The following is a 26765-nucleotide window of genomic DNA, read 5'->3' on the forward strand; positions in this document are numbered from 1 at the left end:
GCTTCATCTAAGCCATTTATCACCAAGTCCAATACAAAGTATCGGATGCAGTGGTATAAAGCACGTCCGCACTGCTCTAAAGTCCAGTGGCGACACCTTCTCTGGACTGATGAATCACGCTTTTCCATCTGGAAATCTGATGGACGAGTCGGGGTTTGGAAGTTGCCAGGAGAACGCTACATTTTGGACTGCAATGTGCCGAGGGTGAAATTTGGTGGAGGAGGAATTATGGTGTGGGGTTGTTTTTCAGGAGTTGGGCTTGCCCCCTTAGTTCCAGTGAAAGGAACTTTATGAATGTGTGTGTGAATGGGTAAATGTGGAAGCAGTGTCAAAGCGCTTTGAGTACCTTGAAGGTAGAAAAGCGCTATACAAGTACAACCCATGTATTTATTTATTTATAAATGCTCCAAGATACCAAAACATTTTGGACAATTCCATGGAATGGCACTTCAACTTCATATGTGAGTAGGGATCCATCCCATCCATTTTCTACCGCTTATTCCCTTCTGTGGTCGCGGGGAGCGCTGGCGCCCATGTCAGCTACAATCGGGCCGAAGGCGGCGTACACCCTGGACAAGTCGCCATCTCATCGCAGATGTGAGTAGGGATGATACTGGAAACCGGTAATCCCGGTTGTCCCATAAGAAAAGAACCGAGTCCTCGGACTCGAATCCCTTTTTGAGAACCGGTACCCATTATTGAGACCACTATATTAATGAAAAAGAGTTGGTTTTTTATTTGAATCCCTGGGACCAATCCCGTCCTGACCAGATATGCCCCATGAGACATCACAAGAAATTACGTCACGTAGCTCAGTCATTAGGCATAGATAGGGAAAGCAGGAAAAATAGCGCTCCAAGGTGTAATAAAGTTAAAAACAAAAAGGTATAATCCAATGAATAACTTTACTGAGAGATTTGAGCAGGGTACAAACACATGACCAACACTTTTACGACCAACCGGAAACATAGCAACCAGGTTAGCAACGCACCTCCTTTACGGCAGCTGTCGCAATGTTCTTAAAGCAACCGCAGCACATACATATATGACAACTACCTTCTTTTACTTTTGTTTTTCTTTCCTTGTAAACAAAACAAAATCACACTGAATAGGTGTTGTCTGTCTAATTATAAATAATGCAGACGAGGCATGTTGGCTGAGTTCTTAAAGTTTACTCCACAGCATGCTCATAACCTCATTCTCCTTAGGTGCCGGGTGACGTTAGCAACAACACTTTTCGGGGCTACAGCGCATGCTTGTCACTCCCGTTGCATGCTGGGTAGTCTCCCGTCCACAGGCAAAACTTAGTAACTCACGTCTAGCTGATTTTGATAAAACAAAGGAAAACCAATCTATCTTGATGATGTCTTAAAAAGATCTAAAAAGTCATCAAACGTATAGTTGTTTTCTTGAGCTTTCATTTTCTTGCCGATTGAGCCATGGATTGAATCTGCTCTCATGAACGTGTGCACTTTCTCCAGACATTTTATCACAATCTCGGGTGGGCCCCATTCTGCGTTTGCACATTGGGTAAGAGCCGTGTACAGCGTCCAGTTTTTATTTTGACCTCCACAGTTATCTGCCCAAAAGAGTATGCAAGGGGAAGAATCAACAACAATACATTTAATGAAGGTGCTTGCAACGTCCTGGGCCAATCTTCCAAATATCCCCTCGTGCCATAATATCACATTATCAGGTTGACCGTCGGCCCCCATCCGTGCAAATGTCTCATTAAAGACAATAAGGCGACTGACAAAGAAGCTCCAATTGGTCCCTTGAGATACTAGGTTTTTCTGTTGTATCTACGCGGTTATGTGGTAGTTGCTAGGTCCTGCCATGCGCGTAACAGCTTACTTACGGAATAAATTACAATATCGGATACACTAATGTAAAGCATATCACCTAGGAACTCCAAAATTATTATCAGCTCAGTTTGGACAAAAATTGAGTTACTGGGTTTTGCCTTTAGACGGGAGTAGTGTAGTTGTTATATTCTTAGCTCATAACATCACATCTTTCCCCCTATAAAGAAATAATGTTAACTAAATAAAGTGTATTTGTTTTTTTTAGCATTAACTTTTCATTTTTTAGCATTGTAACCACATTTGCAAACAACTTTTCTCTTCATAGAATTTTCTTTCAATAAAGAAATAAAGTGCAAAAATGTCAAAGCATCATAACAAACAGTTATGTCAAATAGCAGCAGAAGTGCACTTTTTGGAGCGCTGTATTATTTTCATTTTTTTGCCCAAGGGACTGATTTAACACTATATTATTATTTATACACCTATAGTGATCACAGAGACAGGTTGTTTTTGTGTTACTGTATATATTTGTTTTTCTGAAAAATCCCACTTAATATACTTTGGGTAACAACAGTCAATATTTATTTATTTTATTTTATTTTTTTAAGGGGGGTAACAGTCCATATTTATTTATTTATTAGATTTTATTTTTTTGTTATGTAATAAAAATGTGAGCTTTTGTTAAACCAAATATTGTTTTTGTTTTTTCCATGTACAACAACCTATCTGGACTCGATAAGAGAATCGATAAGGAATCAGTTCGATAAGAGGATTCGATAAAAGGCTCGAACTCGATAATTTCTTATAAAAACATCATCCCTATATGTGAGTAAAGGCAGGTGGCCAAATACGTTTGGCAATATGGTGTAGCTGCCACACGTGGAAGGCTGGTCCATGAAAATAATGCCAACAATAAACCAGTCAGTGGTGCAAAAAAGATTGGAGACCCCTGCTTGACACTAGATATCTTAAGAGTCAACCTGGCAACACAAAAATGTCCATGCCAACATGGATTCAAAACGGAAGCTGAAAAGGCAATATATTAATATTTGTTAAATTGAGAGATCATAATGGGCAGAAATAATGATTTTCTCATAACACAGTTTGGTGAAGTGTATGCATCTATTCTTAGGGTGCCTTGCTCTCCCTGTAAGAGACCAGGTGAGCCTTTGTGCTGTCAACCCTGTCACAGTTGGCGAAATATAGCATTTATGTTGTCAAAATACAGCGCAGCATGTCTGCTACGTTAATGCAGCGAGTTGCGGCAGCAACACAAGCTGAACGTGTGTTCATGTGTACATGCGTGTGTGCGTGTGTGTGCGTGTGTGTGTGTGTGTGTGTGTGCGTTCATGGGAAAAGTCCTCATTCTAAAATGTTGTGTTATACAGTGTGAACTTTATTCATTGAAATAAAGTGAATCAAATCCACATGACTGCACGTTATTGAAATAAAGGGAGTACTTTTTGTAGCAAAAAGCCTACAACCTGTCCAATAAAACGTGTTTCATTCACTCTGAATCAAATTCTGCAGACCAAAAATATGGGCACAACTTCTCCTCATTCAATGTGTTTTCTTTATTTTCATGACTATTTACATTGTAGATTGTCACTGAAGGCGTGAAAACAATGAATGAACACATGTGGAATTATGAACTTAACAAAAAAAGGTGAAATAACTGAAAACATTTATCATATTCTAGTTTCTTCAAAATAGCCACCCTTTGCTCTGATTATTCAAGAGGTAGACACCTGAAATGGTTTTCACTTCCCAGGTGTGCTTGGCGGTTATCGAGACAATGCCAAGAGTGTGCAAAGTAGTAATCAGAGCAAACGGTGGCTATTTTAAAGAAAAAAATGTTCTGTTATTTCACCTTTTTTTTTGTTTGTTAAGTACATAACTCCACGTGTTAATTCATAGTTTTAGCCTTCAGTGACAATTTACAATGTAAATAGTCATGAAAATAAAAAAAACGGATTGAATGAGGAGAAGTGTGTCCAAACTTTTGGCCTGCAATGTATATATATATATATATATATATATATATATATATATATATATTAGGGCTGGGCAACGATTAACAATTTTAATTGAAGTTAATCGCACTATTTCTCCGATTAATCGCTATTAACTGCATTGTATACGCAAAGCCCAATAATGAATTCAAAAGTAGTGTGTAGTGCACCTTTATTGGAATATTCTCTCACATGAACAAAAGCGCCAAAACATTTGTTGTGCAAACACAATTTAAATCAATCCTTGTTAAACAGTAGCAGTTAAATAGCATATTTTATGACAATCAACTCAAAAAATGTAAATACAAACATTTAAGCTTATTGCCACTGCCAGGGTATTTAAGTTATCCTGTTTGTTATGGAAAATAAATATAATCTACATACAAATCTCTGAGCCCAAATCATAACATCTGAACAGGCAATTTCTGAGGTAACAGCAGAAACATTTTTTTTATCAGGGATCTTATGTTTGAAAAACCTATATTATAGGTAGTGGGCTGTTTTAGGGAATTTTTGATCAAATTATCCGTAGTAGCAATATTAATAATGTTGTGTTTATTCTGCGTAGTGCACTTAAAATAATTATGACCATATCTAGGAATTGATATGATGGGAATTTTCCGATTGTTTGCTTGGTGCTTTGATAAACTGAACGCATATACATGGTACTATATTGTGATGTTATGAGCCAGGGAAAAAAAGAACTACCCTACCCAGCATGCAACAGGAGTGACGAGCATGCGCAGTAACCCGGTATAGGTTGTGTCGCCATGACGGCATCTTGTATGTTGTGATATGCACGCTCTGAAAGCAAACGTTAAGAACTCAGCCAACACTCCTCGTCTGCATTATTCATAAATAGACAGACAACACATATACTCCGCTGCTTCACAGGCCGCTGGATGTAGCCGGCAAAGTATTCCCATGCTAGCTAGCCGGTCTAGCAAGCACGCGTCATTCAGTCCAAAACGGCCTGATCTATCCACATCCAGAATTGTCTGGCGGTCGTAAGTGATCCCGGAGTGACCACGCTGTAAGCCAGCCATGAAATTTGCTGAATTATCCGGTATTTTTGCCAAATGTTCCATCTTTACCAACAGCCCCTCGACCCCGAAGCCCATCCGGGTGACGCCATCTTTTTAAGAAAAGGCGTTAACAAAATAAAAGTATGTAAACAACATACGCAAATGTGCGATAAAATAATTGTCGGCGTTAATAGATTGATGAGTTAACTCGTAATTAACGCATTAATTTGCCCACCCCTAATATATATATATATATATATATATATATATATATATATATATATATATATATATATATATATATATATATATATATATACATTCACATACATATATAAGAATAAGTTCTGTGTGGAAGCATTTTATAGTCAGTGTTGCAGATACAAACCCTGGTCCACCGTGCCATTTACATTATTTACATTGTAAATAATTTAATGTATATACTCTGATGATTAACTTGTGTGATGACTGTATTATGCTGAGAATATTTATTTATACCATGTATTGATTAACTGGACCCCGACTTAAACAAGTTGAAAAACTTATTCGGGTGTTACCATTTAGTGGTCAATTGTACGGAATATGCACTGTATTGTTCAATCAACAAATAAAAGTATTAATCAATCAATCAAAGCCTTTTGATAAAACAGATGACTAAAATGACAGTGTTTTACTGCAAAATAACAGTTAATTGCTGTGAAACATGATAGCAACCTAAGTCTTACGGTAATAGATAGATCAGGGGTCACCAACCTTTTTGAAACCAAGAGCTACTTCTTGGGTACTGATTAATGCGAAGGGCTACCAGTTTGATACGCAATTAAATAAATTGCCAGAAATAGCCAATTTGCTCAATTTACCTTTAATAAATAAATCTATTTATATAAAAAAATGTGTATTTCTGTCGGTCATTCCGTCGTACATTTTCTGTCCTTTTACGGATGTTTTTTTGTAGAGAATAAATGATGAAAAAAACACTTAATTGAACGATTTAAAAGAGGAGAAAACACGAAAAAAATTAAAATAAAATTTTGAAACATAATTTATCTTTAATTTCGACTCTTTAAAATTCAAAATTCAACCAAAAAAAATGAAGACATAAACTAGCTAATTGGAATCTTTTTGAAAATATTAAAAAAAGAATTTATGGAACATAATTAGTAATTTTTCCATATTAAGATTAATTTTAGAATTTGATGACATGTTTTAAATAGGTTAAAGTCCACTCTGCACTTTGTTATAATATATAAAAAATTGGACCAAGCTATATTTCTAACAAAGACAAATCATTATTTCTTCTAGATTTTCCAGAACAAAAACTTTAAAAGAAATTCAAAAGACTTTGAAATAAGATTTAAATTTGATTCTACTGATTTTATAGATTTGCCAGAATATTTATTTTGAATTTTAATCATAATAAGTTTGAATAAATATTTCACAAATATTTGTCGAAAAAACAGAATCTAAAATGAAGAATTAAATTAAAATTGATTTATTATTCTTTACAATAATAAAAAAAAAATCACTTGAACATTGATTTAAATTGTCAGGAAAGAACAGGAAGGAATTTAAAAGGTAAAGAGTTATATATGTGTTTATAAATCCAAAAATTATTTTTAAGGTTGAATTTTTTTCTGTAAAATTGTCTTTCTGAAAGTTATAAGAAGCAAAGTAAAAAAATTAATGAATTTATTTAAACAAGGGAAGACCAAGTCTTTGAAATATTTTCTTGGATTTTCAAATTCTATTCGAGTTTTGTCTCTCTTGAATTAAAAACGTCAAGAAAAGCGAGACCAGCTTGCTAGTCAATAAATACAATTGAATAAATAGAGGCAGCTCACTAGTAAGTGCTGCTATTTGAGCTATTTTTAGAACAGGCCAGCGGACGACTCGTCTGGTCCTTACGGGCTACCTGGTGCCCGCGTTGGTGACCCCTGAGATAAATAGATAGATAGTACTTTATTGATTCCTTCAAGAGAGTAATGTTAGAGTAAATCCATCCATCCATTTACTACCATTTATCGCGGGGGGCACTGGAGCTACCATCGGGCGGGAGGCGAGGGTACACCCGGAACAAGTCGCCAGAGTAGATTTTAAAATTAAAATAAATAAATATCGGGCAGCACGGTGGAAGACGGGTTAGTGCATCTGCCTCACAATACGAAGGTCCTGAGTAGTCCTGGGTTCAATCCCAGGCTCGGGATCTTTCTGTGTGGACTTTGCATGTTCTCCCCGTGACTGCGTGGGTTCCCTCCGGCTTCCTCCCACCTCCAAAGACATGCACCTGAATTGGCCCTAGTGTGAGAATGTGAGTGTGAATCTTGTCTGTCTATCTGTGTTGGCCCTGTGATAAGGTAGCGACTTGTCCAGGGTGTACGTAGCCTTCCGCCCGATTGTAGCTGAGCTAGGCACCAGCGCCCCCCGCGACCCCAAAAGGAATAAGCGGTAATAAATGGATGGATGGATGGATAAATAAATATGAGTTGGGCTCCAGCACCCCATTAGACAATAAAATACTGTCTAATGCTGTGATTTTCTGGTATTTTTATTTTTAATTTTTTTGCACTGCAGGTGCAGAGAGGTTCCATGTATGTTGCGTGCAGACAGCAATACTTCCGAAGTCTCTTTTCACTCCTGTAAAAAAAAAAAATCTCGCAGCAATTTGAAGGCGCTACTGGTGAACGCCAAGCCTGCACAAGCCCTGGCCCATGACGCACACGCCGTCGCGCAAAACATTACAAGAGCCCATTCAACACGTCCTGATTGTGACGTCACGTGACGAATGAGCTCACCGCCAACGTGCGCAATCAGCCCGCCGAAAGAGCGCAATGTGGCCTCGTTTGGAATTGCGCGACTTTGAAGTTGGCACTGCGATGAGGTGGCGACTTGTCCCGCTGGGATAGGCTCCAGCACGCCCCCTTCCGCGGGACCCCGAAAGGGACAAGCGGTAGGAAATTGATGAATGGATGCGCTTTGAAGTGGAGCCATCCCTTCGGACTCCTCGGGTATGTGCTGTGCGAGGAGGAGGCACCACCCAGATAAGTGGGGGTTAGGCAGCCGATGAAGGGCTCCACTGTGCGCCCTCCTGGTGATCCCCCATTCATCTGTTGAACGTGTGATGAGGGACGAATGGACACCCACAAATAAGCATTATCCCGCTATAAGATGCTGACAAAACCATATAACAAAATAAGGGGGGAGTTTTAGAGCTGCGATGCAGCGAAAAAGCGCACATCTGTGTGTAACGGAATGGAATGCGCGCTGCAACAAATGAGAAATGTCAACAAATAAAAACACTGACCGCTTCGATCCTCAAAGTGACTCAATAAACTTCTTCTGTTGACGTCCAGTTTCTTCTCTTTTGCCCCTCGCCAGCGGCAAAGACCCACGCACAGGACAAAGACGCTCGGGGTTTTCTTGTTCAACTTCCAGTTCGCAGCATTCCGACATGGATCTTCCTTCCCGCCGTGCAGTGCAGGCACTGTCCAGAGGCGAGTGTGGCTGAAGGGCTTTCACTTTCCCTTTCTCTCTTTCCTCTTCACAATCCTCAATTTGCTCGCATAAGAATTCCCGCCCACAGTGGGAGATTTTTTTTTCCTTGTGCAACCTCCCTCTCTGATCATCGCTGTGCTCTCTGCAGGTGTTTGTGTTCTATCACTGGAGAAAAATGACACATTTTCTCAGCACTGATGTGATTAATATTTGATGGAGTTAAAATTAAATGGAGGGAAAACTGTTTTGATTATTTACTGGGCTTGGTTTCAGTGTGTAGCTTTATGTATTTGTAAACACTCCTGTCAGCGTTGACTTTCTCAATCTATCCATCCATCCATTTCCTACCGCTTATTCCCTTTGGGGGCGCTGGTGCCTATCTCAAATGTGATCATATTTGTAAGTAAAACGCCCACTTGTGTCTCCTCGAGGTACTGCAGGGAACACACGCTTTATGAAGTGCACCACTCATGATCTTCCACCCTGGGGTCATTTCAATCTTTTTTCCCCCCATGAGATTTACTTTTCTTTGTTTATCAGCTCGGTGCTGATTGCACTTATTGACCAATCAGTCCAATCAGTGCAACTTTGATTAGTGGACCAAGTGACTCAGCAGCCTCCCTACTCCAAAATATGCTAGGGTTACTATGAGAACCCGAGAGGAAAATGGACCACTTACTTTTTTGTGTTTTTTATTTTACTTTGTAAAATTTATATATATATATATATATATATATATATATATATATATATATATATATATATATATATATATAAATGAATATAGTTGCAATATGTATTTTTATAGACACATTTGTGTGTTATTGTGTGAATGCTCCAGAGCACTATATCAGTGGTTCTCAACCTTTTTTCAGTGATGTACCCCATGTGAATTTTTTTTTAATTCAAGTACCCCCTAATCAGAGCAAAGCGTTTTTGGTTGAAAAAAAAGATATAAAGATAAAGAAGTAAAATACAGCACTTTGTCATCAGTTTCTGATTTATTAAATTGTATAACATTGGAAAATATTGCTCATTTGTTGTGGTCTATCTTGAACTATTTGGAAAAAAAGATATAAAAATAACTAAAAACTTGTTGAAAAATTACGGAGCCCCTAAATGGACATGGGGAATTTTTATGTCGTGGCCACAAGAAACTTTTTATATAAAAAAAATATATACACCGGTACATATATATATATATATTTTATATATATATAAAAAGTTTCTTGTGGCCACGACAAAGTTTCCCGTGCGCACGAGATACATGTCTAAAAAAAAAATAATACCCATGTCCCTTTAGGGGCTCCGTAAAAAATAAACAAGTGATTCAATTATAGATGAAGATTTCTACACATAAAGTGCCCTCTTTGGGGATTGCAATAGAGATCCATCTGGATTCATGAACTTAATTCTAAACAATTCATCACAAAAAAATAAATCTTTAACATCAATATTTATGGAACATGCCCACAAAATTCTAGCTGTCAAAACTGAATTTTGCATTGTTGCATTTCTTTTCACAGTTTATGTACTTACACTCACATTGTTTTAAAGTATTATTCAATAAATATATTTATAAAGGATTTTTAAATTGTTGCTATTTTTAGAATATTTTTTTAAAATCTCACGTACCCTTGGCATACCTTCAAATACCCCCAGGGGTACGCGTACCCCCATTTGAGAACCACTGCACTATATTGTCAAAAGTATTTAGCCACCTGCCTTGACTCACATATGAACTTGAAATGCCATCCCATTCCTAACCCATATGGTTCAATATGATGTCGGTCCACCTTTTGCAGCTATTACACTTTCAACTCTTCTGGGAAGGTTGTCCACAAGGTTGCGGAGTGCGTTTATAGGAATTTATTGACCATTCTTCCAAAAGCGCATTGGTGAGGTCACACACACTGATGTTGGTCCAGAAGGCCTGGATCCCAGTCTGCGTTCTAATTCATCCCAAAAGTGTTCTATCGGGTTGACGTCAGGACTCAGTGCAGGCCAGTCAAGTTCATCCACACCAGAGTGTCATCCATGTCTTTATGGACCTTGCTTTGTTGGAAGAGGAAGGGGCCCGCTCCAAACTGTTCCCACAAGGTTGGGAGCATGGAATTGTCCAAAATATTTTTGGTAAGCCCAACTCCTGAAAAAAAAGCCCACACCATAATTCCTCTTCCACCAAATTTCACACTCGACGCAATGCAGTCCTAAATTTTGCGTTCTCCTGGCAATCTCCAAACCCAGACTTGTCCATCAATTGCCAGATGGAAAAGTGTGATTCATCACTCCAGAGAAGGGGTCTCCACTACTCTAGAGTCCAGTGGCGATGTGCTTTACACCACTGCATCCAACGCTTTGCATTGGAGTTGGTGATGTTTGGCTTAGATAAGCTGCTCGGCCATGGAAACCTATTCCATGAAGTTCTCTGTGTACTCTACTTGGGCTAATTGGAAGGTCACATGAAGTTTGGGTCTCTGTAACAACTGACTGTGCAGAAAGTCTTTGCACTATGTGCTTCAGCATCTGCTAACCCATTGGTTGGCAACCCGCGGCTCTGGAGCTTCTTTAGCGCCGCCCTAGTGGCTCTCTGGAGCTTTTTCAAAAATATATGAAAAATGGAAAAAGATGAGGGGAAAAAAACATATTTTTAGTTTTGATATGGTTTCTGTAGGAGGACAAACATGTCACAAACCTCCCTAATTGTTATAAAGCACATTGTTTATATTAAACATGCTTCGCTGATTTGAGTATTTGGCTAGCGCCGTTTTGTCCTACTAATTTTGGCGGTCCTAGAACTCACCGTAGTTTGTTTACATGAATAACCTTCTCCGACTTTCTAAGACGTGTTTTATGCCACTTCTTTTTCTGTCTCATTTTGTCCACCAAACCTTTTAACGTTATGCATGAATGCACAAAGGTGAGTTCTGTTGATGTTATTGACTTGTGTGGAGTGCTAATCAGGCGTATTTGGTCACTGCATGACTGCAATCTAATCGATGCTAACATGCTATTTAGGCTAGCTGTATGTACAAATTGCATCATTATGCCGCATTTGTAGGTATATTTGAGCTCATTTAGTTAGTTTCCTTTAATTCCTCATAATTCAATTTATATCTCATGACACCTTATCTGTATGTAATATGGCTTTTAATTTTTTGCGGCTCCAGACGGATTTGTTTTTGTATTTTTCATCCAATATGGCTCTTTCAACATTTTGGGTTGCCGACCCCTGCGCTAACCCCTCTGAGTGAAACCCCAGGGACACGACATAAGTGTGTATTTTAACGAAATTGACTTTTTAAAAATATTTCAGAAAATGTACTTAAGATAAGTAAAACAAGTATGTGAAAAAAATTATGGCTAAAAAAAGTATTTTGCAAGTAGTTTTTTAATGCATTAGTTCATTTTTTTTCCCAAGGATGCAGTTGGCCCTGATTCAGTGGAATGGCCCTTAAATAGTGTCCTAATTTCTCTCAGTCCATTCATCATTCACAATCAGCGCCAAATCTCATCTGGGAGCGGCATGGCTCATGTAGTAGAGTCTTCATCTCTTAACCTAATGGTTGCTGGTTAAATCCTCCACCCCCCATGTTGATGTATGTTCGTCATCAGTAGGTGAGTGAGGTATCAGTGTTATGGTGCCTTAAGGGTGGAAAGGCACAATAAACGTGAAAGTCCATTCCACCATGTGCTAATGCCTAGTGTGGATGTGCGACAGTACGTTGTGTAAACCTCACTCAAGAGCTGTGCTCGACATTGAATGGGACTTCCACCCGTCAAATATCTCCGCTTCTTTTTGTCTATTCATCCTCCCTTTGTCTAGGCTGACAAAAGGTCTACCAGTCCATCAAAATGGCAACAAATACATATTCAACTAATTTGACATGACGTCAACACAATCCAATTTGTGAGAATATCCAACACGAGATAACTGTAGAAGCTGTGACTTTACAGTTTTTTTGCAGTGTAAACACCCAATTGTGAGCTGAACATAGCTTGTTATTCCTCCTTAGACGTGTGTTCCATTCCATTCTTTCAATATCACTTTTGTTTTGCAACGTATTCTTTTGAGGATTGCTGGCACCAAATACATGCACTTTGGGATTTTGGGCTCTCATTATGTATTTAGTCGCAATTGTATTCCATTTGTTTCATTCACCTCTATGTGGATTGCGGGCAATGCATAATCAGGAACTGCGCCAAATAAACAATGTAAAAAAGCACTTTGTTCATACCAGAACAGACAGGTACATGCATCCCATTAAGGACTACCTCTGCTGACTAATTTGTATTGGCATTGGGGGAGGGGGAAAAGCTGTAATTAATTATTAGTGTTCATACAAAATTCATTAGTCTTCCAAAAATAAAGTGCTGGATGTTTTGCCCACATGCAATTGATGATATGGTATTATTCCCTGCTCATCATGCTTCCAAAATAACTAGAGTGAAGTACACTGACCTTATGTTTTAGCAGAAGTCCTCATTTGACTGTGCCTATTCCGATCAGAGGCGTACTTAGTCATTTTGAGGGCCAGGGCAAACATAGTCCTTGGGGCCCTCCATGTGAGGACTGGTGGGCATGGTAATGCCGGGTTTGTCCCTCCGTGGGTGCGATGACGTGAACACAACAAAAGGTAGGATCTTAAAATATTTATTTAACAAAAAGAGAGCTCTGAACAGAAATGCTGGAGCTAAAAAGGCAAACCAAAAACGCTAGTATGAAAACTAGGAAATACAAACAGAAAACTAAACTTGGCATGAAAGCACAAACGAGAAAACAAATCGTCAGTATGAAAACTGGAATAATCAAGTGGCATAGCATGAGAGCTAGCGAGAATAAAAGTAGAAAAAGTAGCAGTCGTCACTTGTTGCATGAGAGCAATTTATGAACCCAGGAAGAAAAGAACAAAGAGGCTGTCTTAAATAGGAGGGTGATTAGACAAAACAGGTGTGTGTGGACCGGGATTGGCAGGTGGACTGATGAGTTACCATGGTGACAGGCTAAACAGGAAATAAACAGTCACTTGACGAAGAGTGATACCAGAAAGGAAAAATAACTAATATGTCTAGATACGAGCAGCAGATCGCAACACTCCACATAGGCAAAGACAACATTTTAGCTGCTGGTTGCGCAGTAAGAATCATTGATCCTAAAGCTATTACTGTAACTGACTTTAGGAACATTAATAAACATTTAATAAAATGTAAGACATTTTCCGAAGCTCATTATTTTTGTTAGCGCAGTTGGACGGGATGTGACGCTATAACTGGGATGGCCGGTAAGTCTGTGATTGGTGGGGAAAAAAATAGCTCTTAACGGTGGCCGTGTTTGAATTATACAAGATTGTTAACTCCAAAAAAAAAAAAGTCAATACTCACATATTTGTGATGAAAAGTGTCACTTTGTACTTGCATCACGCGCTGACAGTCAGCTCTTGCTGTGTTGATCACATACATTCTGTGTTAGTGAGAAAAAGTTTTAGAAAAAGGGTAGTTATAATAAACACTTTTAGTTTCTTCTCGCCTTATTCTCTTCCTTACTCCATTTGGGTAACTTCGCTTCATCGTTATCATATATTGTGCAAGAAGGAAAGGTGGAGCTTTATTGAGCGTTTCAATGTATTTTGAAGCACAGGTATTATGACAAAAAATAAAAAATCCTTAAATAGAAGAAAACGTTTCTGTTTTTTTAGACATTGTTAGGCCCCTTGGTAATCTCAAACTCTGCTTTGTTTATCTACTCGTTAATCTGGACACATCATTTTCTATAAAAACCCAGAAATTAAATGAGATTATTTTGAAGAACGCTTGTAATTTAACCACATGGTGTCACGTCGGGGTCGCATTATACTGCCTGGGTCGTTCTCCCAAGATGCAAACGGATCTCCGGACGAAGCGTGCAGGTAAGAATATGATTTATTTCCCATAAATCATACAAAATACAGGAAACAAACAAAAGAGATGCTTGCCAATCGCACGGGGAGCGAAGACAAAAACTTACCACAGGAGTCATGAGCCAGGAAACAAGAAATACACTAACGTCACTGTTGCCTACAGCAAACATGCAAACCAGACAGTGTGCGCCGAACAACGTGAATAAGTAGCTCTCTGATTAGTGCCTGGCAGCAGGTGAGCGTGCCGAACACTAATGAGAGGCAGGTGAAACTAATCAGCACTCATACTGTAGTAACCAAAACACAAACCCAGGGGTTTTCAAGACAGGAACTGAAGGCTTTCAAAACTAAACAGAACATGATCCGGGCAATGGATCATGACACACGGTTTGCACACATGTAATACCCGGACCAGTTATGTGCCTTGTAATTTCTCTCCTGTGAGGAGTCTAAATAAATTGTTGATTGTGGGCAGCTTTATCAAGTGTAGATAGATAGTACTTTATTTATTCCTTCAGGAGAATTCCTTCAGGAAAATTAAAATTTTCAGCACAGTCCCATTCAAGATCAGACAAACATTACAGAGAGACAGAACAGGGTTGCTGACGGGTCTGCCAACTTCCGGTGCCCCTTACAAAAAAGGTGAGATACAGGTAAACAAGTGGGGGGGAATGGGAGGAAAAATAAAAGATTAAAATTAAATTAAATAAAAAAAAAATCGGCCTAAGCCTGGGCCCCTGGAGAGGGGCTCCAGACTGAGGCCAAGGGGAAGAAAAAAAAAGTGTGTGTGTGTGGTTGGCATGTGGTAACAAGAGAAGTCTAATGAAGCTGTTTAAATTGTGCTTGGAAATAACAAAGCACAAAAATGTTTAGGGACCTACAATTAAGTTTAATAATATAGACAAAAGGTCAGAAGGCATATCAAAATATATACCTACAGTGTAGTATTGGACAACTCTGTGTATTTTCCTGTGGGGATTACCAAATCAAATGAAGCCATGTTTGTGGATAAATCCAGAGCATCGATGCATTGCAGGCAGAGTATAATCAATTCAGTGAACAAAGATTTGAAGCACATTTTTTTTCTACTGTTGACTTGAAAGCTCTACAGCACTGCCAGAGCCAGCCTGAAGCGTGGTATCCAGGGAGGCTAAGGAGGACTACAAAACAAAGATTGAGGACTGCTTCCAAAGCAACGACTCCAGGAGGGTATGGCAGGGGGTCCAGCACATGACCAACTACAGGCCCAGCAACCTCCCGGCCGGCAGAGGAGCTGAACTCCTTCTACGCCCGCTTTGAGGTAACACCATCGGAAGCAGTCACACCTCACTCAGTAGTAACATCTCACCCAACAGCCACACCTCAATCAGCAGTCACACCTCAATCGGCAGACCACAGCAGCCCCACCCTTTCAGTGACGGAGCACGAGGTCAGACGCACCCTGAAAGCCGCGAACCCAAGGAAGGCTGCGGGACCGGACGGCGTCTCTGGACGGGTGCTGAGAGACTGCACTGATCAGCTGGCTGTTGTCCTCACCGACATCTTCAACCGGTCCCTGTCCCAGGCCACCGTCCCACCCTGCCTGAAAACCTCCACCATCATCCCGGTCCCCAAGAAAAACACTGCCAGCTGTCTGAACGACTACCAGCCAGTGGCCCTCACTTCCATCACAATGAAGTGTTTCAAGAAACTGGTCCAGACTCTCATCCTCTCATCACTACCGCCCGCATTGGACCCCCATCAGTTTGCCTACCGAGCCAACAGGTCTACGGAGGACGCCGTCGCTACAGCTCTCCACTCCGCCATGTCTAACATGAAAGGGGGGGGGGGGGGGGGGAGAGAGCTATGTACGGCTGCTTTTTGTAGAATTCAGCTCTGCATTTAATACCATCTTACCTGACAGACTGGTGACCAAGCTAGCAGACCTCGGAATATCCAACCCCACCTGTCTCTGGATTAAAGACCTTCTGACTGACCGCCATCAGAGGGTGAGGATGGGTACCCACACCTCCACAGCCCTCAGCCTCAGCACTGGCTCACCTCAGGGCTGCCTGCTGAGCCCCCTGCTCTACTCACTCTACACCCACGACTTCACAGCCACCCACCCCAGCAATCACATCATAAAGTTTGCCGATGACACAATGGTGGTGGGCTGCCTCCCTGGGGTCGACGAGACGGCATACCGGGACGAGGTGGAGCAGGTGGCAGTGTTGAGCAGGGTAAACAACCTGAAGCTGAACCAGCTCAAGACCCAGGAAGTGATCTTGGACAGCAGAAGGAGAAAAACTACTATAGAGCCCCTGTACATCGATGGGGGCTGTGTGTAAAGAGTCTCATCCCTACGCTTCCAGGGAGTTCACCTGGAGGAGGACCTGTCCTGGAGGACCAACACCACGGCCATCGTCAAAAAGGCACAGCAGAGGCTCTACTTCTTGAGAGTACTCAGGAATCACCACCAGAGGCGGGATCTACTGGTGTCCTTCTACCGCTGTTCTGTGGAGAGCATCCTCACATACTGCATCTGCATATGGTTCTGCAGCTGTACAGCAGCAGAGAGGAAAGCTCTCCAGAGGGTCGTCAACTCAGCCCAAAAAATCATCGGGTGCCGCCTCCCCTCCCTGGAAGAACTGTACAACTCCCGCTGCCTGAAGAAGGCAGCTAACATACTCAAGGACCCATCCCACCCCGGCAACAGCCACTTCAAACGGCTGTCTTCTGGCAGACGTTTCAGAACCATGCGAACCCGCACAAATATACTCAAGAACAGTTTCTACCCCCGGGCCATAACTGCACTAAACGCAGCTGCAATGTAAAAAAAATAAAAAAATAAAATAATATAAAAACTTCCTCACGTGCAACATGAGGAAGCCACTGGTCAATCACGATCCAGGACTGTGCAAATAGTGGTTACATGCCAACTGGACAATATTTACCATATGTATTTAACTATTTAATCCACAATAAAAAGCCTGCACAGCATAGGAGGTAGGAAATACTGACTCCCACCCCTCAGCCCACTGGGAATCAGCGTTACTCCTCTCTCGTCAGTTTTACCAGTCACCTTATGCTTTTTATTGTCTCGTTTTTTACATTGCCTCTTAGAGTGGTCTTAGGCCATATTGTATATTGCATATTGTGTATGTTGTGTTGTTTCTGTATATTGTGTGGTTTCTTCTTTTTTTTTTAAATGCAAAGCACCTCAGGGAAGCAACCTAAATTTCGTTGGACCTGTACCTGTACATGCACAATGACAATAAAGATCATTCATTCATTCATTCAATTGATTGTTATCCCCTTTGCAGCTCATCTGTTATCAAAATACAGATGTCTCTCCTCCACAGTGCCCTGAGAGCCTCGTTCACACATACAAGCTGCGAAAGCCACCTGTGTAATGGAGACAAAATGCCACAACAAATAAAGATAAAAACAGCCTTAAATCTGTCAAATCCTCGCATAAACAAAGCTTGAAACGTTGTGCACACGACAGAAGAAAGTTTCCGTCTGTGTTAGCTCCTACTGTTGCCGCAGATGATGCCGTGCATGGTGCATAGCCAAAATAGCTCATTTAAATCCACATGGATAAGATTGAAGACTTGAAAATGTCAAGTGGTAGTTCATTGTGGACAAACTAACCCTAAACCTGAGCACCTTCTCAATAGTCATCCATCCTCTTAAGACGTGCTCTTATGCTATCTAAACTCACTATGTTCTCTGCTGGCTGTACTTATCCTACTAAGTAAGACCTACACTGTTTCAATGTAAATTTCTCTGTTGATGCAACTGTTGATGACTGAAGTACTGATATCAACTAAAGCTCCACATCCCACCCCCCGGATTGTAAATAATGTAAATAATTCAATGTATATACTATGATGATTAACTTGTGTGATGATTGTACTACGCTGATAGTATATATTTGTACCGTGAATTGATTTGCGTGGATCCCGACTTAAACAAGTTGAAAAACCTTTTCGGGAATTACCATTTAGTGGTCAATTGTACGGAATATGTACTGAACTGTGCAATCTACTAATAAAAGTTTCACTCAATCAATCAATCAATCAATCAATCAATGCAGGTTACAGCCAGGCGGAGACGGAGTAGTCCCGGGCACGAGGCCATGAATCTGTGGGCCTGCTGTCCTGCATTGAAGTTCTGCAGCATTCTGTAGATGTAATTGTAACTGCAGGTGGCTCTCATGACAATCATCATTCATCAACTCAGTGTTAATCTCTCTGCTCGCATAGAGGAGAGCTCAATTTTGGGGCCTGTACCTGTGACTTATTACTGTCTAGAACAGTGAGCTAGAATATCAAAGTAGATAGAGTTTGACATGTAATTTCCAGAAACATGTGGTGCAAAAGTCAAAAAATAATTCACAGGCAAGACAAGAGCAGAAAAAGGAGAGCAATGCTGTTCTGAAGGTTTGCCTATTAATGTAATAGTTCCTTTAAACTTCTACAGTTGGGAGATAATTTCTGTTAAGGGATTATTATTATTATTATTTATTTCTATTTAATACGTTTCGTTTGGGCAGTTGAAACATGTATATTTAAGTTGTTTAACCGTTGCTATGGCTTCGGTTGCCACGGTTACGGGCAGTTCCGTTTCCGCCAGCTGATAGAAAAAACTGTTTAAAAGAGTTCCGTCACAAACAGCCAACACAGCGTCGGTAGTACTACATGGTAGACAGTTTACCACGATTGCAGATCGGAGAAAGAACCCACAGTAAGATTACTTATTTCAGAGTGTTATAAGTGATAGTGTATCATTTGCACTAGTTTAAGTTTAGGACATTTGGGCGCTTCACGTTGCCAGTATACGTGAAGTGCATGCTAACCGCTAGGAATCTAACAGCAGCTCGCACTTGTGCTTGTGTGCTGCACCGCGACTTAAAGAACAGCAAGTTTAGTCACGTTTGCCTTAAGTTTGATATAGACTGGACCTCCTGAGGCGTGCTAAAGGAAGCACGGCCGTGCTTTTTACCCCCTCATCTCTACTCCACAACGGGAGGTGTCCCCCCTCTCCAACACCCCCTTTGTATCAAACAGTTGCAACTCACCACCCCACCCCGAAGTGCACCACCGATTCAACAGGACCGCAACTGACAATCTTCTGGCCCAGCCAAGGGGCCCAGGTTGGACTGTGTGTGTGTTTGTTGTGTGATTGGTTTAGGGTGGGTTGTTCTATTGGGGAGGTAGCATGTGAGTGGGGAAGAATGTATGAGTGTAATTAATATCTGGTTATTGTATGTTTATCTGGTTATTGTTAGTAAATTGTTCAACTGTGTAAGCCATCTCCTCACTCTCTCTTAGATTAGATTCTTGCATAAATAGAAAATAATTCGAGTCATCCCTCCATCCATCCATCCATCCATTTTCTACCGCTTAGCAGACGCAGACGACTGTCAAAAGATCGGTGCTCGCACTGCAGAGAAAGACGATGTAGACAGAGAACCCATCAGTCTACGCGGGTGTATCAACATATTTGTACTGACAGAAAAAATATATATATATATCACACATTTTGTCTAGTCAGCAATTTTCTTTCATAATTGTATAGCTGCTGGATGACTTAGAAGGTTGATCAAATTAACTCAATTAATGTGTGTTTGTGTGTATTTTTTTTTTAATATTGTGTGTTTTTGTATTTAGGAAATACATTACTATACATCTCCGAAATGAAAAGACGTCTGTCTTAATGCAATGTGTTGCCTTTGAGACATTCCAGACGCACAAAGGCGCTAATAATGCGATCCACAGCCTCCCGCACATATTCAGAAAACGTGTAACAGGTTATAGATGTGTGTTGGTTCTACACATCCTTTACAGGTAACATAACATAAATGTGCAGAAAATTATTCGACAAAATTGTTCGACATCACTTTTTTATTGCTCGAGCAGTGTTAGTAGATCACACGCAACATACCCACTCATGGTAGATGCTATTGAATTTTTTGCACACGCTGTTTAGCACTTGGTATTTGGAACTTAATAAATAATGTCACGTGGGGGTCGCATCTTTATGCAGGATTGTTCTCCCGGAATGCAGAACGGACGGCTCCGGATCAAGATGTGTGGTAGGGATTGATTTATTTACAGGAACTCATAAAACTCATATGACAAAAAAAAGCGTATGCGTGCCGGTCGCACGTAGAAGCTAAGGCTAAACACTTAGCACAGAAAACTAACAAGACTAACGTGGTCAAAACACTGGCAAAAACTCGAGACTAGGCAGAAAACAAACGTTGACAGGTTGCATGCAGCAAACACAATGAAGGCAGAACGAGTGAGAACAAAGATAGGCTTAAATAGAGTCTCTGATGAGTAACAGGTGTGCGTGCACGGCGGGTGAAAATCAAGTAACCATGGTGACGAAACTAACTCACAAGGTGCACAAACAACAAAGTGAGTCCAAACAAACAGAAATACCACAAAAACATGATCAGGACCACGGATCATGACAAAATAAGACCCTAGATGAGCAAAAAATCACTCAAGCGGTACTCAAAGCGGACTAATACATAATGCCTACAGGTAATTCTGCAATTTTCTATGCCAACAAAGCAATTATGTTTTGTTTTTTTAACATGTCCTATCCAGCCACTCAGACAGATAATATTGTAGATGCCCATATCTGTTTTGCAGGTTTTTAATTTACAAAAGAAAAGTTTGGGATCCTTCTCCTGTTGCCTTATTTGTATTTGACTTCTTAAAATGGATTTTCTTAATGTCTGGATTAAGAAAGAACAAAGAAAGACAGAGAGGGAAATTTTTGGGACAAGAGGGAGATAAAACACAGAAAGACAACAAAAACAAACACAGAACAACAGCAGCAAATAAAAATACGAACAAATATCGTACCAAAAAATGATAGCAAAGAACCAGTTACTGAAGTGAATAACACAGAAATGACAATGAATATTATTGCACTACGAATGGAGCAATAAAAATAACATAAATTATAATGACTAATAATAATTACCTCTATTATGAACAATACAATTGTTTCAAATGCAACAATACATATATGTAATGATAACTTGAATTACAAAAGAAAGCAAATAAATGGAGGGGGAAAAGAGAAGTAAACTAGTTTAACCTTGTAGATTGTTATCATAAAAATAGGTTAAACTTTACCCAGTTTTCCCTGGAAAGATTCATCAACACAAGAACACACACTGAAGTACCGAAAATTGGTACCGTTGAGTAATGGCATCTATTTTCAGGTACAGGGACTTGGTACCATATTGATTTAAATGTAATAAAAAGGTTCCCGACCCCAAGAAGGGAGTGAGGATAAATACACACCTACGAGTAGTGCGTTCCCTCCCAAAAATACAAGCTTCTGAAATAGCCCTTTACATTGTGTCTGGGCTTACCTTTAAAGGCCGAGTGAAGAGGTCAGTCATCCAGAATTCTACACCAAGAAAAAACAGCTAAGATGGCTCTAGCATCTAATTCAGATGCCTCTACATCTCAGAGCTGGCCTATGAATGCCTCAGTTTCCCTACGGTAGAAAGTGCAGAGGATGGATGAATGGATGGAGGGATGAATGGGTGGGCATTCCTGTTAGCTGTGCTACAAGACAACCAGTGGTGATTTGATCATTTTCAACTCACGTATTTAAAAGTCAGTTATTTGTATACGGAATGTGTTTGTTGCTTTTTCCACCCATATTCAATTGTGTTAATGGAAACCTTGCTTTCAGGCTATGTAGAAATAGAATAGAATAGAATGTACTTTTTTGATCCCTGGGGGAAATTCAGCACCACAGTTCGCTCACAATAAACAATAATAATAATAGATAATATATAACATATATTATATATATATGTTATATAATATATGAATAATATAAATATATTCTACATTTAAGTGCAGTCAAGAAGGAACATATGCATTATAGGAATAGGAACCCTGCTTTTCCATATCTCGACTATCGCAGACTTTTCTCAGTACACTCAACTTTCATTCATTGCATTCTCCAACACTCATAAAATTGATAATTTGTGTTCTGTTTAGATTGAAACTGTGCTCATTGCCAACGGTCAAAAAGCAAGGATGTGTTTTTGATCAACCAACTTTTTGTATCAAAAGCTGGATTCTTAATGTGTTCAACTAGGTGAATTTCAAAATTTGCCTGGAAGTCCTGCTTTGTCTGATTTTTTTAGGTTATTTACTGCAGCTATATGTTTGATATTTCCTTGCCTTGTCAGTGTGTGCTTTTCCCAGTAGTAAAATTCACCTAACCTCATTTATAACACCATAATATCCAGACTATAATTCACAATTTTCTTCCCTTAATCTAATCCCTGTGCTTACAATGCTATGGCTACTTTTTGGATTTTTCAGGGTTCACAAACTTCACATGCGCCAATAAATTTAACCTCATCACATCAAACCATTGAAATTACCAAACAGACCATGGTGGACTAATGACACACTCACACATCATTCAGCTGGCCATTTAGCACATTATGGACTCACTATTGTCATGGAGAAAAAAAACGACAAAATACACAGGATGCCGCTCCAAAACCAAAAACGGCCATTGAAAAAAGAAAGAGGTAAACGGAAATTCACCACCACTAACGAAGGAGGAGAAGGACAAAGAACAATTACTTTTCCAGTAGGCTCCTGTATGCCGTGTTTCACCTACTCAGTGGCCTATTGGTTAGAGTGAAGTGAATTGAATTAGATGAAAGCACAAATCAACACTTGCAGGGCATTACTGCCTGACGCACCTCCGACAGTGCCATGTGGTGCCGGCTGCAGGGTCATCAGCCGGGAACCACCCTTCACGGATGTTTCGCTCCTTTAATCCCGGAACATCTCTGGGTGGTGGAGCAGCGACAGGGACGTCTCCCCGCCGCCCCCTGCAGCCAGCTAAAGGATCCATACTGTTCCCACATTCCAACCCCGGTGTTATTGCTGCTGTGTATATGGCAGGGACGTCCATCTCCCTGAGTCAAGCGAAGGCCTGACCGCATACCCTAACATGGGTCTCAGGGTGCTGCTATTCCAGCACCCCGAGACCCATGTTACTTCCCCCTGTCTACACACCCTGCTTTCCCCAAGCCTTGTCGTTTCTTCTGAGCCACAACCAGAAGCTCCCTTGTTCTGCCTCCTCTCCCAGGGCTTTGAGGGCCTTCTTTAGATTGGAGCCTTTGATCCCGAGGGACTTTAGGAGCCGCTGGGTGGACGCTCCAGTGTAGCCTCTACAGCCAACTTTTACTGGATAGGTGAAGGGCCTCCATCCTGCTTGTGCGCAGTCGCTTGCCAGCTCTGAATACTTGTCACTCTTTCTTTCAAAAGCAGCCTCCATTCCCTCTTCCCATGATACCGTTAGCTCCACCATGATGACAGTTTTACTAGAGGTGGACCACAGGACAATGTCTGGGCGTAACAAGGTTGTTGTAATCTCTTGAGGGAACTTCAACTGACGATCTACATCAGCCCTCATGCTCCACTCGCCGCCAGCTGACAGGAGGGACTGGATGCTCTTGCTGCTGCTGCAAGGCTGGCCACCTTGCTTGACAAACTTAATCAACCTCTGTGCTGTTCCCGGAGTGGCCCCATTTGCTTCCACTCTGCGTGCCTCCAGAATTTCAGCCAGCTTCCGCAGGACACGGTCGTGCCGCCAACCATACCAGCCCTGCGACAAAGCCACCTTGCAGCCAGAAAGAATGTGATGCAAGCTTGGGTTTTGGGAGTCACAGAGCTGGCAGATCACCTCTGCCCCGTACCACACATGCAAGTTCCTGGGACTGGGGAGGGTATCGTACGTGGCCCTGATGAGGAAACTTAGCCTCGCCTGGGGCATCTTCCACATGTCTGCCCACGTAACAACTCTGTTGACAACGGCCTCCCAATTGGTCCATCTCCCCTGCTGCTGTTGGCCCACAGCCTTGATAATATAGCTCTCCTCTTCCATCTTGACCACTTCTGAGATCACCAGATCTTTTCTTTCCTTCCTTGAGGCTTTGGACCACATCTTGGGTGCTGTTCCCCATCCAAAGCCGGCTCTGCCAGACTGTATCTGTCCTACCATCTCCTGGTGTTTCAGCCGGACGATGGCCTGGTCTACTGTCTGCATAGCATTCCACTTACGCCCTGTACAGACTTGGGTCTTGGTGTTACGGACAGACGGATCAGGTGAGTCTCTGAGTTCGAACACGAGCCTCACCTTCTCCTGTTTGTAGCCCAAGCTGATGGATTTCAGTGGCAGCTTCAGAATGGCTCTTCCAAACAGTGCCGTGTTGGAAAGACATCTGGGAAGGCCCAGCCATTTGCGGATGTAGTTATTGGCTTTTGAGTCAATTATATTTATATAGTGCTTTTTCTCTAGTGACTCAGAGCGCTTTACATAGTGAAACCCAATATCTAAGTTACATCTTTTTTTTTTAAACCAGTGTGTGTCACGTTTGGCGCGCATCGTGTGCGCGTGTTGCGTCACCCCCGGGATGCAAGAGGACCATATAGGCAGGAGTAGCAGGTAATACTTGATTTAATGTATAAAATGATAAAAGAACACTGATACAAATACAAAAGAAAGCGCGTGCAACGCACGGGGAGCTAGGCTAAACACTAGTGTGACACTTATAATTAGTCACAATTGTTTTGTAAAATGAATGTGTAAATAGAGTATCCTAATTTAGTTCAAGGTATTTTCAATATCTAAAGTCACAGTTAGTGTTAGGTTCCAAGCTGAATGCCACAGACATGTTATTCCGCCACGCCAGCAGAGGGAGCACTCGAATAGGAAAGGAGGGAAATGGGAGGTGCTCATTAGTGCTTCCGTGTCTCAGTCAGGCCACACCCTGCGATGAGAACGCAATCAAGCACTTTGTGTCTTCTTTTTATCCCTATAGAACAGGACACACCATTACTAACACTGGGACCAGGCTACTCAGTGCGAGGCCTGTAACAGAATTCTGGAGGCACCGCTGGGATCGGCATCCGACATAAGAAGATGCTGATCTCCTAATCTATGAATCCAAGGCAGACGTGACGGCAGAAGCAAGTCGAAGCAGCGTGCGACTGAGGCAGCAACAGGACCAACGCTGGAGGAACGCAGCACCGCTTGCCCGAGACAACAAAGCTACAGTCTGTCGTTGAGTAACACGATCAACATGGGAGAATGTGTACGTAAAGAGCTGACGTGGGAGGTAAAGAAAATACTCCACGAGTTAACAGCACAAGAACTTTTTGAAATTATCGAGGACATCACACCAGTACCAGATGTTGATTCTTCTGGGGTAATTAAGGGTGATGAAGATAGTTGTTTTGATTATATATGTGCTTACTTAAATTGTAGGACACTACTAGAGTCAGAAGATCAAGGTATTGCATGCTTACTATCTCTAAGAGATGTGATTAATGACATCAGAGCCAGTCGTTTCACCGAAGTCCATCACGCTAAGCAAACAGAGAGTTTTGTCATTAACACACCACCTTTACAACTGACAGCTAGACAAAAGGGACAGAGGGATAACAGTGATGACACATTACCACATGTTTCCGCTGATCCACAAGCACTAGAGTACCAAACCTTAATGGCCAATTATGAGTCTTTGGGGAGAAAGATATCTGAATATGAAGCCTAGAAGACACGCACGTATAACGCAACACATTTGTACGACTCCACAAACATGCCTACTTTGACTGATATATGGCAAGCTCATACCGCCATGCACACACCCACCTCAGCTGGTACCCAAACACTACATCAAGCCGTTTCTCACGCTTGCCCTAGTAGTATGGTTCCTTTACGAGATATACCCCTACTTCAGCGTCGAGAATTTAAGGTTCACGGGGTTCAGGTGGGGGACAGTGTGTCAGATATTAGCTACCATGGACTTTGTAAACAGATAGATGAGCAAGTCAAAGCAAGTCATCCTGAAGGTGAAATCATCCAGGGCATCCTCCGTATTGTCAGACCTGGAGAGTTCAAAGATATGCTAGTCAACAAGGATGATTTAACACTCTGAACTCAAAAGCTTTTTGCGCTCCCACTTAAGTGGAAAAAGTGGAAGTGAGTTGTTCCAGGAGTTAATGAGCACCCGACAGTTGGAGAGTGAAAGTTCCCAACAGTTCCTGTACAGGATGATTGGACTAAAACAGAAAGTGCTGTTTGCATCTAAACAGGGTAATATGGACATTGAGTATGAACCTCGTACAGTGCAGAATGTGTTTTTGCGCACTATCCTCCAGGGCCTCCTACCCAAATTTAGTGACATTCGCACCGAACTTAAACCACTGTTGTCCGACTATGCTGTGTCAGATGAAGCACTAATTCGGCATGTGAGCCAGGTGTGCGGTGAAGAGAGTGAGAGGCAGCGAAGACTTGCTCATGGATCTCGTTATAAGGTAACACACGCTCACAGTGCCCAACTTGAAACTGATAAGGACATGGAAAAAACATTACAGCATAAGACAAAGAATAAAAGCAATGTGATAGAGGAACTTAATTCCAAAGTTGATGCCCTAACAAAACTGGTTGAGTGTCTCACAGCTAACCAAACGTTAACAC

General features: G+C 41.2%; 1 protein-coding gene across 1 annotated transcript in view; it reads right to left on the minus strand.

Moving 5' to 3' along the window:
- Positions 1–8390, minus strand: part of LOC133554450 (metabotropic glutamate receptor 4-like) — a 478293-nt gene extending 469903 nt beyond the window's left edge. The window contains exon 1 of the mRNA XM_061903242.1: positions 8144–8390. The gene's annotated coding sequence lies outside the window, so the exon portion shown is untranslated. The remainder of the gene's footprint in view (positions 1–8143) is intronic.
- Between the last annotated feature and the right edge of the window lie 18375 nt (positions 8391–26765).

This window comes from Nerophis ophidion, linkage group LG06 (genome assembly GCF_033978795.1).
Source record: "Nerophis ophidion isolate RoL-2023_Sa linkage group LG06, RoL_Noph_v1.0, whole genome shotgun sequence".
Taxonomy (NCBI): Eukaryota; Metazoa; Chordata; class Actinopteri; order Syngnathiformes; family Syngnathidae; genus Nerophis; species Nerophis ophidion.